This window comes from Mobula hypostoma, chromosome 6 (assembly GCF_963921235.1).
Source record: "Mobula hypostoma chromosome 6, sMobHyp1.1, whole genome shotgun sequence".
NCBI lineage: Eukaryota > Metazoa > Chordata > Chondrichthyes > Myliobatiformes > Myliobatidae > Mobula > Mobula hypostoma.
In genome coordinates this window covers 184,718,725-184,736,360 of record NC_086102.1, presented here as the reverse complement: position 1 = coordinate 184,736,360, position 17,636 = coordinate 184,718,725, and positions in this window count along the sequence as shown.

Genomic DNA, 17,636 nt, shown 5'->3' with positions numbered 1-17,636 from the left:
GAGAGAGAGCCAGAGAGCAAGCGTGAGAGAAAGAGTGAGAGAGAGTGAGAGCGAAAGAGAGAGAGAGAGAGCGAGTGAAAGAGAGAGTGTGAGCAAGAGAGAGAGCGAGAGAGAGCGAGCCAGAGAGAGCGAGAGCGCGAGAGAGAGAGTGCGAGAGAGCGAGTGAGAGAGAGAGAGCGAGAGAGTGAGAGAGAGCGAGTGAGACAGATTCTTTTTCACCCTGGATATTAACATCAATACTAATGTGTTTAATAATATGTAGCTGTTTTCACTATTTCTTCTGAATTCTTTCATTGTTGTTTTTTCCGTGCACTTTCACACGAGGAGCTGACATTAGTTTGCAAGAGGATCAGAAGTTTTACAGCAAGCAAATAAATGAAATAGAAACTCTGCAGTTGGAAGAGGAGGGTAAGGTTATTGTTTCAACTCCATTGACTCTTTTTTTCTACTTTAGTGATACAGCCGAGCAAGCCCTTCCAGCTCTTTAGCCCAACAAGTCTACAACACCAAGTAACCCTAAGCTCATCATAGAACAATTTACAAAGACCAATTAACCTACCTGGGCACATGTTTGGATTGTGGAAGGAAACCGGAGAACCCAGGGAAAAGCTATGGATTCCACTGGGAGCACACACAGAAACTCCGTATGGAATGGCACCGAAATTAAACTCTGAACTCCAGAACGCCCCCCCAAAAAACTGTCACCATGTCATATTACTAAAAATGTCATGTATTTCCAGACAAACTAAGAAATGGTATCCAATTCTTGACCATAAGGCCATAAAACATAAAGGTCTTTTAAGAGACTTTTGGATAGGTACATGGAGCTTAGAAAAATAGAGGGCTATGGATAAGCCTAGTAATTTCTAAGGTAGGGACATGTTCGGCACAACTTTGTGGGCCAAAGGGCCTGTATTGTGCTGTAGGTTTTATATGTTTCTAAAACGTAGATGCAGAGTTAGCGGCATTAGCGGCAGACCAATCGATTCGCAGAGAGAGAAAGCTTCGTACAGGTCGGGGAGAAGACTTGAAAAAAGGAGCATTTCAGGGGGCTTGGCGCATTAGCGGTGGATCAATCAATTTGCAGAGAGAGGGAGCTACGTACAGGTCGGGGAGAAGGGTTTAAAAAAGGAGCGTTTCGTGGGGCTCAGCACATTAACGGTGGACCAACTGATTTGTGATTCATCAGCAGGAGCAAATGAAAGTAAAGCAGGGTCAAAGCAGAGTGGCCATTGTGTGAGTGGACCAGTGTGGGAGTGGGAACTTTGGCTCAAGCAGCTTTGGCACTGGGGCACAGGTAAGTAGTAGGTAAAGCTTATGCAGTGTTGAATAAAAAGACACTAAATTACAGCTAATTAAATAAAGGGATGATGCAGGATCAGGTGGTGAGCTGTAGCTGCATGATGTGGGAGCTGGTGGACCCCATTGTGGATCCTGGTGACCACATCTGCAACAAGTGTTGGCTGCTCGAGGAACTCAGACTCAAAGTTGATGACCTGGAATCTGAGCTTCAAACATTGGCACATCAGGGAGGGGGAGTGTTATCTGGATTCTCTGTTTCAGAAGGAGTCACACCCATTAGATTAGCTGCCTCAGATTGGTCTGTGGTTAGAGACAAGAGGGTGTGACTGCGAGCAATGTTCCGTCTAATTTTTAGTAGTCAGTGTGCGCAAAAATATTGTGCAAATATTTTTCCTGTGACAAAAGTATGTGCGCACTGAATACACACATGGCACAGTTTATGTAGGTTTACAAAATATTTGACATAAAACTGCACAGAATAACAACAAAATAGCATACATAGTTAAGTCACTCAGTTATTTTTTTCTCTCTCCTGTCTTTGGCATTTACCCATTCTTTGTAAACTCTATCTGGACTAATAGAACTTCCATCCAATTGATAGCTTTTGATTCTCATTAACATATCGAAATGACTTTCACCTAGACAGTGGTCCCCAACCTCTGGGCCGTGGACTGATACATTGCTGTGAAGAACCCAATATTCATGTGCTGGGCGGCATCTAATTAATTAGCTTGTTTATTTTGTCTTTTTTCTTAAAGGTAATGCTGGGCACGTTCTGACTACCACTGCACCCCTGCATTCTTTGCCCGGAGGTTGGGGACCACTGACCTAAACGGTTTCTCAGCTTGTTTTTGAGTTGATTCATTAGGCTAAAACCTCGCTCACAGTCCGCTCTAGATGCAAGAAAGGTTCCCCCAATGTCCATCAGCTCTGCAAGGTCGCAAAACTGTTCATTTTGAAGTACAAATGCCACCATTTGAGCAAAGTATGAAATCGGTTTGGATTTAATTTTTTCTTGCACAGAAAATTTGAAATCATTAAACTGTCTAGCTATTATAATATTTTCACTAGAAAATCATGATATTTGAGACATAAGGCATTAACTTGTTCATCACCAAATGTGAAGTCACAATCTGCAATTGCAGGGAAATCAAAAGCTGACCATTCTTATACCTCAACCTAGATCTCCTCTGGGTTTGATCGTTTTCCCTCTCGCTCATTGCACTCAACTGTATCATGCGTAGCACTCCTGTAACGGGTACTGACGGGTTCTGTTGCCTGAGCTTTTGTACACTGTCCAAATGCGATTTACTTGCCAAATTACCTTATTATTAAACCCGCTGATAAAGGGGGTGCTGTTGTAGTCTGGCGTACTGACCTCTACCTTGCCGAGGCACAGCGACAACTCGCGGATACCTCCTCTTATTTAGCCCTCGATCGTGACCCCACTAAGGAGCACCAGGCCATTGTCTCCCACACTATCAACGACTTTATCCGCTCAGGGGATCTCCCATCCACTGCTACCAACCTTATAGTTCCCACACCCCGCACTTCCCGTTTCTACCTGCTACCCAAGATCCACAAAGCTGCCGGTCCTGGCCGACCTATTGTCTCAGCTTGCTCCTGCCCCACCGAACTCGTTTCTGCATACCTCGACACTGTTTTATCACCCCTTGTTCAATCCCTTCCGACCTATGTTCGTGACACTTCTCACGCTCTTAAACTTTTCGATGATTTTAAGTTCCCTGGCCCCCACCGCTTTATTTTCACCATGGATGTCCAGTCCTTATATACTTCCATCCCCCATCAGGAAGGTCTCAAAGCTCTACGCTTCTTTTTGGATTCCAGACCTAATCAGTTCCCCTCTACCACCACTCTGCTCCGTCTAGCGGAATTAGTCCTTACTCTTAATAATTTCTCCTTTTGCTCCTCCCATTTCCTCCAAACTAAAGGTGTAGCTATGGGCACCCGTATGGGTCCTAGCTATGCCTGCCTTTTTGTTGGGTTTGTGGAACAATCTATGTTCCGTTCCTATTCTGGTATCTGTCCCCCACTTTTCCTTCGCTATATCGACGACTGCATTGGCGCTGCTTCCTGCACGCATGCAGAACTCGTTGACTTTATTAACTCTGCCTCCAACTTTCACCCTGCCCTCAAGTTTACCTGGTCTATTTCCAACACCTCCCTCCCCTTTCTAGATCTTTCTGTCTCTGTCTCTGGAGACAGCTTATCCACTGATATCTACTATAAGCCTACTGACTCTCACAGCTATCTGGACTATTCCTCTTCTCACCCTGTCTCTTGCAAAAACGCCATCCCCTTCTCGCAATTCCTCCGTCTCCGCCGCATCTGCTCTCAGGATGAGGCTTTTCATTCTAGGACGAGGGAGATGTCTTCATTTTTTAAAGAAAGGGGCTTCCCTTCCTCCACTATCAACTCTGCTCTTAAACGCATCTCCTCCATTTCACGTACATCTGCTCTCACTCCATCCTCCCACCACCCCACTAGAAATAGGGTTCCCCTGGTCCTCACCTACCACCCCACCAGCCTCCGGGTCCAACATATTATTCTCCGTAACTTCCGCCACCTCCAACGGGATCCCACCACTAAGCACATCTTTCCCTCCCCCCCTCTCTCTGCATTCCGCAGGGATCGCTCCCTACACAACTCCCTTGTCCATTCGTCCCCCCCATCCCTCCCCACTGATCTCCCTCCTGGCACTTATCCGTGTAAGCGGAACAAGTGCTACACATGCCCTTACACTTCCTCCCTTACCACCATTCAGGGCCCCAAACAGTCCTTCCAGGTGAGGCATCACTTCACCTGTGAGTCGACTGGGGTGATATACTGCGTCCGGTGCTCCCGATGTGGCCTTTTATATATTGGTGAGACCCGACGCAGACTGGGAGACTGCTTTGCTGAACATCTACGCTCTGTCCGCCAGAGAAAGCAGGATCTCCCAGTGGCCACACATTTTAATTCCACATCCCATTCCCATTCTGACATGTCTATCCACGGCCTCCTCTACTGTAGAGATGAAGCCACACTCAGGTTGCAGGAACAACACCTTATATTCCGTCTGGGTAGCCTCCAACCTGATGGCATGAACATTGACTTCTCTAACTTCCGCTAGGCCCCACCTCCCCCTCGTACCCCAGCTGTTACTCCTTTTTATGCACACATTCTTTCTCTCACTCTCCTTTTTCTCCCTCTGTCCCTCTGAATATACCTCTTGCCCATCCTCTGGGTCACCCCCCCCCGTCTTTCTTCCTAGGCCTCCTGTCCCATGATCCTCTCGTATCCCCTTTTGCCTATCACCTGTCCAGCTCTCGGCTCTATCCCTCCCCCTCCTGTCTTCTCCTATCATTTTGCATCTCCCCCTCCCCCTCCAGCTTTCAAATCCCTTACTCACTCTTCCTTCAGTTAGTCCTGACGAAGGGTCTCGGCCTGAAACGTCGACTGCGCCTCTTCCTATAGATGCTGCTTGGCCTGCTGCGTTCACCAGCAACTTTGATGTATGTTGCTTGAATTTCCAGCATCTGCAGAATTCCTGTTGTTTACTTGCCAAATGACGCTTCAGAAAGTCAAGTTTCCAAATATCATCCCACTTCTTTCCACTAGCAAATTCTCCAGCAACTTTCGCATCACGACAATTCAAACAGATAACTCCAGATTTTGAATCATACATAAATATTTCTCGTAGCTGAACGTTTATGACCTCATGAGCTTACGGTGTAACAGTTTCTACTATTTTGTTAAACCATTCAACTTTAAACAAATTTGCAGTTCTTTTGCGCTTCATGCCCTTCGCTTCTTTTGAATTTGACATAGTGAATCAATACTTTTTTCCAATAAAAACTTAGTAAGCTACCTACAGGATTTGAAACAGACCTTTGTAAACTTTACGATATGAATACTGCCCATCAAAGATGGCTGCCGCTGTGATGCAGCTGTACAAACTGGAACAGGAAAGGTGAGGTGACGTAAATTAGTGACGTGCATTGTGGTATTTGAAAAACCGACTAACTAGTTAACAGAAACAATTAGCTAAAAGATTATTTTCAATAAGTATAATTATTAATTACTACATGATTTTAGGTAGCTAACCTTTTGTGCGCATATTAATTTTGTGCGCATATTAATTTTGTGCGCTGGTTGAAAAGCTTAGAGGGAACTATGACTGCGAGTGAGGTGGGTAGTGGGATCCAAGAGACAGTGCTGGAGGAGCCTCAGCCCTTGAGCTTGTCCAACAGGTCTGAGATTTTTGCTCCCTGTGTGGATGAGAGTGGGGTCTGTAGGAAGGATGAGCAACCTAACGGTGGCACTGTAGTTCAGGGAGCCATTCAAGAGGGGAGAGGAGGGAAATATGGTGGTTATTAGGGATAGTATAGTCAGGAGAATAGACAGAGTTCTCTGTGGTGAAGATAGAGTGTACTGGGGAACAAAGGCTTAACTGAAAATGAAAAGATTTAAAGAAGATTTTTCACATGCAGAGTAGATCAAGATGGCACCAGTGAACAACTATTCCTCAGGCAACATCTTCCAGATAGCCAATCTCTTCAATTATTTCACTTTTTGCTATGCCTTCTGCTTGTTCATTTTGTCTTGATTGCCTTACGGAAACTGTTGGAGCCCAGGAAGTGCAGTTTGGAACTGATCAAATGATCTAGTGGTTTGCTGTGTCTGGAGAGCTGCCTTGTGGAGAAGATCAGAGACAGGATCTCAAAAGGGACCAAGAACACGAGCTGTCTCATGGAAAAGACCAGAGAGCGCGGGGTCACGAGCGACTCCATTTATAAGCATCAAGGAAGATTGAAGCATTAAGGTGAATGCGGAGGGGGGGTCAGTGATCACCCCCAATGGATGCCACTGGGACAACGACAGTCAGCAGCTACGTCGGTGGTGTTTGGACCTGGCATGGCGGTTGCTCTTCAAGGAAGGACTGAGTTCATGCAGCCGCTCTGCTTAAATGCTGATTGGAAGATGATTTCGATATTCTGAGATTTATGTGATTCTTGAATTGTATTTTATGTTGGTCTCCTTCAGTTATTCAGTGTTTTTTTTCTTGTGGCTGATTGGCAGGTGGGTGATCTGTTAGTTTTGTGTGTGTGGGGGGAGGGAATTGGGTGTTTTGTCGCGGCTCTTTTCTGTGAGTGAGAGGGGTGGGGATTTGATGTTATTGCCACTGGAGTTTTCTCTGCGGGGGAGAGGGTTGGGGATTTGATGCTATTGTGGCTGTTTTTTTCTGCGAGGGAGGGTGGGGGGTGTTTTGAGGGTAGTTAGTTTTGTTTCCTTTTAGACAATAGACAATGGACAATAGGTGCAGAAGTAGACCATTCGGCCCTTCGAGCCTGCACCGCCATTTTGAGATCATGGCTGATCATCTACTATCAATACCCGGTTCCTGCCTTGTCCCCATAACCCTTGATTCCCCTATCCATAAGATACCTACCTAGCTCCTTCTTGAAAGCATCCAGAGAATTGGCCTCCACTGCCTTCTGAGGCAGCGCGTTCCACACCTCCACAACTCTCTGGGAGAAGAAGTTCCTCCTCAACACTGTCCTAAATGACCTACCCCTTATTCTTAAACCATGCCCTCTGGTACTGGACTCTCCCAGCATCTGGAACATATTTCCTGCCTCTGTCTTATCCAATCCCTTAATAATCTTATATGTCTCAATCAGATCCCCCCTAAATCTCCTTAATTCCAGCATGTACAAGCCCAGTCTCTCCAACCTCTCTGCGTAAGACAGTCTGGACATCCCAGGAATTAACCTAGTGAACCTACGCTGCACCTCCTCCACAGCCAGGATTTCCTTCCTTAACCCTGGAGACCAAAACTGCACACAATACTCCAGGTGTGGTCTCACCAGGGCCCTGTACAAATGTAAAAGGATTTCCTTGCTCTTGTACTCAATTCCCTTTGTAATAAAGGCCAACATTCCATTAGCCTTCTTCACTGCCTGCTGCACTTGCTCATTCACCTTCAGAGACTGATGAACAAGTACTCCTAGATCTCTTTGTATTTCTCCCTTACCTAACTCCACACCGTTCAGATAATAATCTGCCTTCCTGTTCTTGCTCCCAAAGTGAATAACCTCACACTTATTCACATTAAACGCCATCTGCCAAGTTTCTGCCCACTCACCCAGCCTATCCAAGTCACCTTGAATTCTCCTAACATCCCCATCACATGTCACACTGCCACCCAGCTTAGTATCATCAGCAAACTTGCTGATGTTATTCACAATGCCTTCCTCTAAATCATTGATGTAAATCGTAAACAGCTGTGGTCCCAATACCGAGCCCTGTGGCACCCCACTAGTCACCACCTGCCATTCCGAGAAACACCCATTCACTGCTACCCTTTGCTTTCTATCTGCCAACCAGTTTTCTATCCATGTCAATATCCTCCCCCCAATGCCATGAGCTCTGATTTTACCCACCAATCTCCTATGTGGTACCTTATCAAGTGCCTTCTGAAAGTCAAGGTACACCACATCCACTGGATCTCCCACGTCTATCTTCCTGGTTACATCCTCGAAAAACTCCAATAGATTAGTCAAGCATGATTTGCCCTTGGTAAATCCATGCTGGCTCGGCCCAATCCTATCACTGCTATCAAGATATGCCGCTATTTCATCTTTAATAATGGACTCTAGCATCTTCCCCACTACTGATGTTAGGCTAACAGGGAGATAGTTCTCTGTTTTCTCCCTCCCTCCTTTCTTAAAAAGTGGGATAACATTAGCCATGCGCCAATCCTCAGGAACTGATCCTGAATCTAAGGAACATTGGAAAATGATCACCAATGCATCTGCAATTTCCAGAGCCACCTCCTTTAGTACCCTAGGATGCAGACCATCTGGACCTGGGGATTTGTTAGCCTTCAGTCCCATCAGTCTACTCATCACCGTTTCCTTCCTAATGTCAATCTGTTTCAGTTCCTCTGTTACCCTATGTCCTTGGCCCATCCATACATCTGGGAGATGCTTGTGTCTTCCCTAGTGAAGACAGATCCAAAGTACTTATTAAATTCGTTTGCCATTTCTCTGTTTCCCATAACAATTTCTCCCAATTCATTCTTCAAGGGCCCACATTGTTCTTAACTATCTTCCTTCTCTTCACATACCTAAAAAAAACTTTTGCTATCCTCCTTTATATTCCTAGCTAGCTTGCATTCATACCTCATTTTTTTCTCCCCGTATTGCCTTTTTCGTTAAGTTCTGTTGCTCCTTAAAAATTTCCCAATCATCCATCTTCCCACTCACCTTAGCTCTGTTATACTTCTTTTTTAATGCTATGCTATCTCTGACTTCCTTTGTCAACCACTGTGGCCACTTTCCCCCCTTTGAATCCTTCCTTCTCCGGGGGATGAACTGATTTTGCACCTTGTGCATTATTCCCAAGAATTCCTGCCATTGCTGTTCCACTGTCTTTTCTGCTAGGATATCCGACCAGTCAACTTTGGCCAGCTCCTCCCTCATGGCTCCATAGTCTCCTTTGTTCAACTGCAATACTGACACTTCTGATCTGCCCTTATCCCTCTCAACTTGCAGATAAAAACTTATCATACTATGGTCACTACCTCCTAATGTCTCCTTTACTTCAAGAACACTTATCAAATCCTGTTCATTGCACAACACTAAATCCAGAATAGCCTTATCTCTGGTCGGCTCTCGTACAAGCTGCTCCAAAAATGCATCCCGTAGGCACTCTACAAACTCCCTATCCTGGGGTCCAGTACCAACCTGATTTTCCCAGTTCACCTGCATGTTGAAATCCCCCATAACTACTGCGACATTTCCTTTGCCACATGCCATTGTTAACTTCCTATTCAACTTGCACCCAATATCCATGCTACTGTTTGGGGGCCTGTAGATAACACCTATTAGGGTCTTTTTGCCCTTACTGTTCCTCAGTTCTATCCACACTGACTCTACTTCTCCTGATTCTATGTCCCCCCTTGCAAGGGACTGAATCTCATTCCTCACCAACAGGGCCACCCCACCCCCTCTGCCCACCTTTCTGTCCCTTCAATAGCACGTATACCCTTGTACATTCAATTCCCAGGTCTGATCCCCCTGCAGCCATGTCTCCGTTATCCCAACATCGCAGTTACCCATTCGCAGCTGAGCTTCAAGCTCATCCGCCTTATTTCTGACACTTCGTGCATTCAGATATAGAATTTTTAACCCATTTCTCCTCTCTCTGTTTAAATCACTGCCTATTGTGCATAACCCAGCTCCCCGAAATCTCACCGGGCTATACGCCCCTTGAATTTTGTTGTCCTTCTTAAAATTACTTACTCTTTCTGCACATTTAACTCCATGCTCCGTCAGACCATCCTTCTGCACATGTATCCTCCTTATCACTCGTTCCACCTCACCTTTCTCTACTTCACACTTAATATTCCGGAACCGTGTAGTCCCCACCTGTCCTTTATACTTCATCTCGCTATCCTCTCTCACATTCTGGATCCCTGCCCCCTGCAAATTTAGTTTAAACCCCCCCCAAGCAGCACTAGCAAACTTTCCTGCAAGAATGTTAGTACCCCTTCAGTTCAGGTGTAAACCGTCCCGTCGGAACAGATCCCACCTTCCCTGGAACAAAGCCCAAATATTTAAAAACCTGAAGCCCTCCCTCCTGCACCATCCTCTCAGCCATGTATTGATCTGTATAATCCTTCTGTTCCTCGCCTCACTCACACGTGGCACAGGTAGCAATCCTGAGATTGTTACCCTGGAGGTCCTGCCCTTAGTTAGAAACATCAACGGATTATAACCCATGTAAACCACAAGTGGTCTCTGAACAACAGAAAGGTTTTGAGGTCTCTGATCATAGGCCTCAAAATGTTGTAAAGCCAGAATAAGTGCTAGTAATTCCTTTTCAACAGTTGAATAATTTTTCTAGTGTACATTAAAGTTCTTTGAGAAATAAGCTACTGGATGTTCAATGTCATCCACCCCCTTCTGTAACAATACTGCCCCAGCAGCTTCGTCACTAACGCCTGTTGTTATAGAAAATGGCTTTGAAAGATCAGGTGCTTTGAGCACAGGATGGTTTTCAGACGTTAAAATCCCTCCTGGCAAAGGTCACTCCATTCAAATCTTTTGCTCTTCCCCAGGAGTTTTGTTAGAGGGAGAGCGATGTCAGCAAAGTTCTTACAGAATTTTCTGTAGTACCCAACCATCCTTAAAAACTTTCTCAAAGCTTTCTTGCTAGTTGGAACAGGAACTTCAGCAATCGTTTGAACCTTGGCCTGTACAGGAGCCAGTTGCCCTTCGCCCACCACATAACCAAGATATGTAACTATGTCATGGCCAAACTCACTTTTAGCGAGGTTCACAGTAAGAGTGGCCCTGGATGGTCTATCAAGCAGTTTCTCTACCGCAATATGTTCTTCCCATGTGTCAATCCAGACCACTAGGTCATCAATATAGGCCTCTATGTTTTCTAACCTTTTAATCACCAAATTGATCATTCTTTGAAATGTTCCTGGTGCATTTTTCATCCCGAAGGGCAAAACATTGTACTCATACAGTCTAGACGGTGTCACAAATGCTGATATCTCTTTAGCCCTCTCTGTAAAAGGAACACCCCGGTATCCTTTTAACAAGTCAATCTTAATAAGGTATTTAGCCTTCCCCACTCTATCAATACAGTCACTCATTCTCTTTCCTTGTTCTTTCTTGTTTCTAATTTCTTCTTCAACCATCTTACTTTTCTCAAAACTCACACTGTGAAGGTGCCGTTTCATAGGCTGGGCTGAATTCATCTTGACATGATGCACTGCACCTGTGCACCATTTCAAAACACCAATTAGTCCTTTTACTTGTTTTTTTGGTTTTGGGTCCAACTGATGGACCTTATCAGTAATATTTTTCAAAACAATGGAATTCTGACATCTGAGTGAGTCTAGATTCAATGAGTAAAAGTAAATGGCAGGATACTTGGTAGTGTGGAGGAGCAGAGGGATCTCGGGGTACATGTCCACAGATCCCTGAAAGTTGCCTCACAGGTGGATAGGGTAGTTAAGAAAGCTTATGGGGTGTTAGCTTTCATAAATCGAGGGATAGAGTTTAAGAGTCGCGATGTAATGATGCAGCTCTATAAAACTCTGGTTAGGCCACACTTGGAGTACTGTGTCCAGTTCTGGTCACCTCACTATAGGAAGGATGTGGAAGCATTGGAAAGGGTACAGAGGAGATTTACCAGGATGCTGCCTGGTTTAGAGAGTATGCATTATGATCAGAGATTAAGGGAGCTAGGGCTTAACTCTTTGGAGAGAAGGAGGATGACAGGAGACATGATAGAGGTGTACAAGATAATAAGAGGAATAGATAGAGTGGATAGACAGCGCCTCTTCCCCAGGGCACCACTGCTCAATACAAGAGGACATGGCTTTAAGGTAAGGGGTAGGAAGTTCAAGGGGAATATTAGAGGAAGGTTTTTAACTGAGAGAATGGTTGGTGCATGGAATGCACTGCCTGAGTCAGTGGTGGAGGCAGATACACTAGTGAAGTTTAAGAGACTACTAGACAGGTATAGGGAGGAATTTAAGGTGGGGCCGTATATGTGAGGCAGGGTTTGAGGGTCGGCACATCATTGTGGGCCGAAGGGCCTGTACTGTGCTGTACTATTCTATGTTCTATGTTCTATGTTCTATGAGTAAACATGCCTTTCCATTCCATTATCAGATTTCACGACTCCATTTTGTTCTACAACAATTCTTCCAGCTGCAATTCTGGCAAACAAGTGTCTTATTTTGACTCGACCATTTTGTAAACTTTCCTTAGCAAGGACACAAAGCTTACTAAATCCCTTCCAGAGTTCTCTGAGTAGGGTCAAAGGTCCTTTTGGCCTGTAACTGAACACAGGTTCGAACAAATTACCCTTCACTGCCTTCTGAATCGAATCTCCAACAATAAATAAAAGGAGGGGAACCCCTTCATCCCAATTTTTCCCATTTCTCACACAATGTGCTTTAATCATGGACTTAAGAGTTGAGTTGAGCCGTTCCAAGGCTTCCTTGGACTCTGTGTGATATGTAAATGACACCATGTGTTTAGCTTCGAATTCTCCAGCCATCCCCTGGAATGTTCTCGAAGTAAAGTTATTACCCTGGTCAAATTGAATTTCTTTGGGCAGACCTACCAGTGTGTAAAACTTACTGTATGCTGTTACCACAGTCTTGGTCTCAATGTTTTCAAAAGACTCTGCTTCAGGGGACCTAGACACAGCACCCACAATTGTTAACACATACTGATAACCAGCTGCAGTCTTTTGCCAAGGAGCCCACTCAATTCACTACATCATTCCTTAAACTAGGCCAGTAAAATTCCTTCGCAATCCTATTCCCTGTCTCTCTCTCTCCATGATGTCCACCTAAAGGTATACTGTAAGCCATGTTTAAAATTTCAGCCTTGTAACCTTTCAAAACCACCACGTGACTTGCAGGCACTGTGGCTGGTCTCCACCTCCTCATCAACATCTCATCTATAAGGTAACGTCCCACTGACTCTCTCTGAACCTCCTCTCCTGTGAGAGCTATCTCCCTTAAAGCCACCATTCCAGAATCTCGTTTCTGTTCCTCAATACATTCCTTTTTCAATAAAGACAAACCTTTCTTATACACCTTACCAATTGTACTACAATTATCAATTGTACTACCCTCTAAGTCCTGCTGAAATCTGGAAGGTAGAAAAGTCTGTGACACATCATAATAATTTAAACCTCTGGTCTTGCTATTGCAGGCCTTAACAGCAGCTTTGCTCATCAGCTGAACAGCCTTATCCATCAGCTGAATTGCTGAAACACTCTTATCTTGGAGAGCTGTCAACATGCCTCCATTGTTTATTAAATTCTGTACTATCATCAGGCTGATGAGAATTATGTAAACATTATGAAAGAGGCCAAATAATCTCTTTATCAACTTTCTCCGACCTTCACTACACCTTGCTTTCCATCACATCACCCTGAATAACAGCATGACCTTGCAGGAGCTTACTTCCAAATGTCCAAACAAAATCCAACAAACTAGAGCAGCCTGTCTCAGCAGGCCTTTGTCCTGCAAGTAGGGTCAAAGGTCGCGCAACCAATCCAACTTTTTCCATCACTTTATCCAAAAGTCCAGGAACAGCACTTTTCCCATTACTTCCAGCAACATTGACCTCACCAGCTTTTAAAACACGGTCTACTACAAATGACTGCGAATCCTCACATTCCACTGGTACCAAGGTTAACCTCTTACTCACTGAACCAAGATCATATGACACACAAAAACTGCATTCCTTTCCAACCAAGTCAGGCACTTCAGACTTCAACTGAGTCTCAACATAAGGTTCAGAATCCTGTGAACTCACAGGTACTTCAACAACCTGAACACAGGCAATTGGGACAACTGCCTCTTCTGGGCTGTCATCACTTGTCCCAGTTTCAAATTCAAGGTCATCTTGAACCTCCCAGCTATTCTCTGGCCAACTCTTTTCTGGAATAAACTCAACCTCATGGGTTAAAACTTCTTCATCTGCTTTCTTAACAAACCCCTTCAGGGTAGGGGCATCCTCTGCCACTGGGTATGCCCTTACCTCATCATGAACACAACTTTTAAATTCATCACACAAAACTAGCCCTTCTGAGCTGTAAAAATCATCAGGGTCTGACTCTGAACCTCTTTGCTGCAACCTCTCCCTTTTAAAACGTCTCTGCCTTTCTGCCACGTGATCTTCACATTGTCATTTCTCCCTCTCGAGCTGTCTCTGTCTTGCTGCCTCTTCTCTCTGTTTTGCTACTTCTTCTCTCCATTTCTCTGCCTCTTGGCCTCTCTCTCGAGCTGTTTTAATTTCAATTCATGCTCCCTCTTTAATATTTCCGACAGAAGCTGAAGCTCATCCTCAGTAGGTTCACCTTCCACGAACACCTCTAACACCTCCTCATCAAATGTTCCCTTATCTATATAATATTCAACTATTTTCCTTTGACTTTCTACCTTAGTCAAACCCTTCTTAACCTCAATTCTCAATTCTTTAGCAATGTCCCGCAACTCATACTTTTTAACTAACTTCAAAGTCACCAGGTCTGGTGATTTTAGAAAGTCTCTAACACCCCTTTCTGCTGTTTTTCCACACAACCAAATCAAAAGTCCAAATCAAAAGGGATTTTCTCCCAATCAATTCAAACCAGCCTCCCAACCAATTTGTTCATATCCCGGACGAACCCCCAATTATGTCACGTACCCCGTGACGGGGATAAAGAAACCAGCAGAAATAGAAACCACTTTGGAGTCTAGTATTGCAATAAACAAATAATATTTATTAGTAACTTCACAATGCAGTAATATAAATGAAGATAATTCACACAGGTTAGCAATGATTATATGTATAAGTATGTAAATCAGTAAGTGTGGAAATATATGTATGAAAACCAAGCTTCTTTAAGTCTAGGGGTAAAAAGATACAGTGTTACGATGTTGAGTAAAGTTCACTTCAGTTCAGTTTGTGGTATTTAGTTGAGTAGTGATGGAGAGAGAGAGAGAGAGAGTTGAGTCGTCAGGTGAGCTGTTGCCGTCGATCTCCTCGTCGTCCTCCGAAATCCTTCACAAGTCACTGACTGTGACTTTAACCAGGGGAATCGGTTTTCCTGTGGCGGAGCGATCACCCCGGCAAGGGTGGACACATAGACAACTCCCCGCCCCCCCCCCCCAGTCAATCCCTTCTCCTTCACTGGAATAGCAATTTGGATCGATCCACCTGATCGATCCTCCAAAAACCCACTTTCTCTGCGGGCACAACAATGCTCATTCAGTGTCCAGATCATGTGTCCGAGGTCTGTATCATCTGACCTCTTATTTATCTCCCTGTGCTGAGCATCACCTGTCATTCAAATAATCCCTCCTTCCTTTGTCTGTGAAGGAATGCAAGCAGGCAACAAGTCCTTGAAAGTAACACCAATAATGTCCTGTCGGTCACCATAGCAACTGTCAAGCTGCTCGGTGCTGTCTCCAAACCCAACTCAGTAGAAATCCAAAGTTACTTCCAATGCCTTAAAGTGACAGTCCAACCGTTAATCTTCGTCTCTCTCCCTCTTTTCAAAAGCAAACCATCAATGATAAATCTCTCTCTGTCTCTCTTCAAAAGCAACATATCGGTGGTAAATAACTGTCTCTCTCTCCCTCTCTCTCTTCAAAAGCACAGTTAATTAGGAGTACTCCAGGATCTCCTCACAGAACTCTAATAATTTTTCAAAACTAACTAGTCTGTAAATGATTTGTTTCTCCCCCTTCCTCGCTGTTTATACAGCAGTACAGTGTTGGCATTGCTCCAGTCTTCAGGCAACATTCCTGCCACAAAAAAGAGATTGTGGTTGGAGTCTCCCAATTCACTTCCTTGCTCCTTTTAATGGTTTCAGATGCAGTTCATCCCGAGCTGGTGATTCATCTATTTTCAATATAGGTCAACCTTTGAATAGTTCCTCTTTTCCCACATTAATCCTATTTAATACTTGCCTGAACAACATCATGATCACCCTACTCTTCAGTGTAAAGTCACAAAGTATTTAATAAGAAACTTTTCCACATGATTTATCTGACACAGTTTACCTTTTCTGTCCCCATGACACACTACTACAGCTTCATTATTTTTTGGTTAGTGATACAGTGTGGAGTTGGTTCTTTGAGCCACGCTGCCCCAGCAACCCTTGACAACCCCAATTTAACCCTAACCTAATCATGATACAATTTACAAAGAGCAATTAACCCACCAACTGGTACAACTTTAGAATGTGCAGTACCCAGAGAAACCCCACACATTGCATGGAGAGGACTTACAGAGACTCCTTACAGATGATGCTGGAATTGAACTCTGAAATCTGGAAAACCCTGAGCTGTAACAGTATCACACTGTCTGCTATGCTACCTTGGCACTATCTTTATGTTTCTGCACTTAGTGAGTATCTTCGGCTTTTCTTTGACTTTACTTGCAAGTATTTTTTCACACTTTTTCTCTGCTTTCCTACTTCTCTTTTCAATTTGATTCCGATACTTCCTACACTTTTCCAGATTTTCAACAATATGCAGCATAGCGTCTAATATGAACTTGAATCCTATATCCTTGCGGGGAGCTTTGCGAAGGCTACTGGGGAGACTTTAAACTAGAATAGTTGGGGGGTGGGAAGCAAATTGAAGAGTCTAGGAGAGAGGAGGTTAGTTCACAAATAGAAAAAGCTAGTAGACAGTGTGTGAGGGAGGATAGGCAGGGGACAGAGAACAGGAACACACAGACTGAAGATGTAGGGGAGAAGGAAGAAAAAGATAACAAAGTTGTTTGCACCATTAATGAGAGATAAGGAGATGGCAGAGGAACTGAACGAGTATTTTGCATCAGTCTTCACTGAGGAAGACATCAGCAGTATACCAGACACTCTAGGGTGGCAGAGAAGAGAAGTGTGCGCAGTCACAATTACGACAGAGAAAGTACTCAGGAAGCTGAATAGGCTAAAGGTAGATAAATCTCCTGGACCAGATGGAATGCACCCTCGTGTTCTGAAGGAAGTAGCTGTGAAGATTGCGGAGGCATTAGCGATGATCTTTCAAAAGTCGATAGATTCTGGCATGGTTCTGGAGAACTGGAAGATTGCAAATGTCACTCCGCTATTTAAGAAGAGGGCAAGGAAGCAAAAAGGAAATTATAGACCTGTTAGCTTGACATCGGTGGTTGGGAAGTTGTTGGAGTCGATTGTCAAGGATGAGGTTACAGAGTACCTGGAGGCACATGACAAGATAGGCAGAACTCAGCATGGATTCCTTAAAGGAAAATCCTGCCTGACAAACCTATTACAATTTTTTGAGGAAATTATCAGTAGGCCAGACAAGGGAGATGCAGTGGATGTTATATATTTGGATTTTCAGAAGGCCTTTGACAAGGTGCCACACATGAGGCTGCTTAACAAGATAAGAGCCCATGGAATTATGGGAAGGTTACATACATGGATAGAGTGTTGGCTGATCGGCAGGAAACAGAGAGTGGGAATAAAGGGGTCCTATTCTGGTTGGCTGCTGGTTACCAGCGGTATTCCACAGGGGTCCGTGTTGGGGCCGCTTCTTTCTACATTGTACACCAATGATTTGGATTATGGAATAGATGGCTTTGTGGCTAAGTTTGCTGACAATACGAAGATAGGTGGAGGGGCCGGTAGTGCTGAGGAAACGGAGAGTCTGCAGAGAGACTTGGATAGATTGGAAGAATGGACAAAGAAGTGGCAAATGAAATACAATGTTGGAAGGTTTATGGTTATGCACTTTGGTCAGAAGAAATAAACGGGCAGACTATTATTTA